We start from the raw sequence: 3,455 nt of genomic DNA on the forward strand, positions 1-3,455 counted from the left end.
GGAGGAGTGTGCAGTTGAGGCGGGGGGGCACGCAGAGCAGCACACAACACCCAGACAGACCCAGACAGCAGGACAGGATTGACAAACGCAAGCCAGAATATCCGATGCCCACCAGCAGCAAATCAAGACCAGCAAGAAGCTGCAACCAGCAGCGCACGCAGGGGCCAGCGCTGCTGGTTGCAGCTAAAAAATATTATTCTGCCAAACAAAATTCCCTGGCCTTCACTGTTTTATTGAAGGAAATTATTTTTGAGGTGTGACTACATTAGAAAAAATTTGCTTCAGAGTCAGTGATGTGCTTGAAATGTTTAATTTCACAAAAGGCTCATTATCTCAGCTTCTAGAAAAAAATTGCTGTTTTTGGTTAAATCAAGCTATCTTCTCCGGCTCATAACTAAAGAACGGAAAATGGGATCAATAAACTTTTTTTTGCAGATGATAGAAGAGAGTCTCATCGTTCTTTGTGCGTGTTCAGTGTTTACATAGTAATATCACACAATATTCTGTGGGCGTAGAGAAATCACTGAAAACGCTCTGAAACTCTGGCACTGGGAGCGTCCGTTCTCCAAAAGTGGCTGGCACTCAATGAGTTAAACATGTGACTGTCATTACGTTCAAGACCGCTAACAGTAACCTGCAGCCGCCGCCTCGCCCGCCACGTCGATGTCATCGAGAAGGGATGGCAAGAGTTCCTGACGGAACGTCACTATTTGAGTAAGGAGTGAGACCGGGTTGGTATAGTATATTGTATATTGGTGTGTTCATGTGTGTGCAAGTGAGTGAGTCGTGGAGGATGGGGAGCCAAGCCAGAGTGAGAACAGAGCCAGCAGTCCCAAAACATTGGTCCCATCAGTGGGTGAATGTGCTACAAGAAGCACACTAGAGGAAGTCGATGACGCCGTGCAGGGAGAGAAAAGCCAGCGGCGAAGAAGGAACTCCAACCCACCAGCCAGGAGGTACCGGCAGCTTCAGAGGTGTCGCCACAGAAATGGAGCAGGGCTCCGGGTCGATACCAGAGAGCCCCCCAGAGGTCATGCCGGACTCCCCCCCACTGCATGATGACAGTGGTACCCTCCAGTATTGAGGCTCCGCCCTCTAGCACAGAGGCTCCACCCTCCAAGACAGTCGTCAAAAAAGCCAAAAAAGGTTGGGAACCCCTGGTAAAGCAGACATGCTATGCTAATTGTTAGCCAGCTGAACTGAGCTAAGCTAGAAAGGCATGCTAGCTATTACCGCCAAGCCTAGCCCATAGGCAGACTTTACAGACAAGCATCAAAGTGTCCAGTGAAGAGTTTCTATCAGTTTCAGATGTTACCTCCGTCATATCTCTCATAACTCATTCACATCAAAGTCTGGCCGCATAGCTGAACTCGGTGCAGTTCGGTCATTTATTTTATTTTATTAAAAAACGGTTTTGCATCTGACGAGAGTGTACCACGTGTGCAATCCTGGGGGGAATATTCAATTTGATAATTTATGTGTTGCTGTAATGTCTTGGCTTGAATCGGTCCGCTTTTGTGGAAAAATGAACAATTCTCATTGAAAGCATGCAAACTGGACCGAGAGATAAGAGTTTCATCTGAGATGCCATGCTGATGTACACAGCCTGGAGCCTGAAGCTTCATTGATAATGAAAGAGAGGCTGGCTTTCTGGGCTCATTCAATTTCTCTCTGAACTTCTACATCCAAAAGGAGAATCAGATGATAGCACTTTTATCAGCTCCAAACTAGGGGAAAAGGTCTCCTTCCCAGAAGATCCTCCTGACCTGGTGACTTATCTTTTTCTCATCTTGCACAAAGCATTCTTTCTGGAGTTGTTCATGAGTACGAATCCCTGGAGCTCCTCGATTTCATTGATAACGAAAGAGAGACAGACGTTGTGGACTTATAATTCTTATCCAAACTTTTACACCCAAATGGAGATAGATCATCGTGTTTTCCAGTTCCAAATGGGACAATCAGTCACTATCCCCAGGAAGTCGTGCACATTCCTGAAATCACTGCCATTTCTCCCCCATCTTTGTGAATGATGCACATAATGTACTGTAGCCTTATATCACTACAACTTTTTCTACAACTTTTTCTACAACAGTCGAAAAATCAAAAGGAAACATATAGAGCAATCCAAATTAAAATGGCCATGTGAGGTGTAAGTGTGATGTATGTGTGACTCATCAGAGAGAGAGTTAAGCTTCGATTTAAAGGAGTTGGATGCATGTTTGGCAATATTGATGTAGGTGTTCCATAGTATGGCACCTCTGTAGCGTATTGACATATGGCACCTGACAATTGGTTATTGGTCGTGTGACAGATGTCCACAGCCAAAAACGTTAGGAGTGGGGGGTGGGAGAGGTTAGGTAGGTTTAGGGTAAGGGGTTAGGTTTAGGCGTGGGGGGTGGGAGAGGTTAGGTTTAGGGTAAGGGGTTAGGTTTAGGCGTGGGGGGTGGGAGAGGTTAGGTTTAGGGTAAGGGGTTAGGGTTAGGCATGGGGGGTGGGAGAGGTTAGGTTTAGGGTAAGGGGTTAGGGTTAGGCATGGGGGGTGGGAGAGGTTAGGTTTAGGGTAAGGGGTTAGGGTTAGGCGTGGGGGGTGGGAGAGGTTAGGTTTAAGTTTAGGGTTAGGAGTGGGGGGTGGGAGAGGTTAGGTTTAGGGTAAGGGGTTAGGGTTAGGCGTGGGGGGGGAGAGGTTAGGTTTAAGGTTAGGGTTAGGAGTGGGGGGTGGGAGAGGTTAGGTTTAGGGTAAGGGGTTAGGCGTGTGGCGTGGGAGCGGGGTCTTCAAAGGGTCTCCGACCTCCTAACCCAGACCCTAACCCTAACCAAAAACCCACCAAAAAAAGGGGGGGGGGGGGAACGTTACCATCTAACTATTTTAGAGCCAACATTTTGGCTGTGGACAAACATTTCTATTTCACAATTGGAGAGTGGGTTGGAGAGGGAGGGGAGGGTAGGGGTCAAACTTGTGTCTGGCCGTTGGAGACATTCGTTGAGTGTTCACTAATACAGACTACACTTTGCTTGGGTGTTGGAATAACACATGTCAGAGCTGAGATGCAGTGCTCTTCCTGCAGGGCCTTCTATATTTCATAAAGCACAGCCTGGAGAGCTGAGCGCCGGGTGATGGATCGAGGAGAGACTGCATGGGAGCAGCCCTGGGCTTAGTTACTGTTTCAAATGGATTCAATTTCTGTTCCCGGATTGACTTGACGAGCACAATGGATCCACTCAGTTTATCCCAGTAAATGTAAGGGAAAACAATCTGAAGGATTCATTTAGACTCATGTTCACTCTTGAAATCTTTTTTATTATTATTATTATTCAAATAAGTGAGAACTTCTAATGGGGTGAGATAAACTGGAAACTTCTTAAAACTAGTTGATTTGTATTGTATATGTAAATATGATAGGATAGATAGGATGCCATTAGCATGGCAGTGTATGTGTTTAGTGGTATTTTGTTAC

The sequence above is a fragment of the Poromitra crassiceps genome, assembly GCF_964638095.1.
Source record: "Poromitra crassiceps genome assembly, chromosome: 8".
Classification (NCBI taxonomy): Eukaryota; Metazoa; Chordata; class Actinopteri; order Beryciformes; family Melamphaidae; genus Poromitra; species Poromitra crassiceps.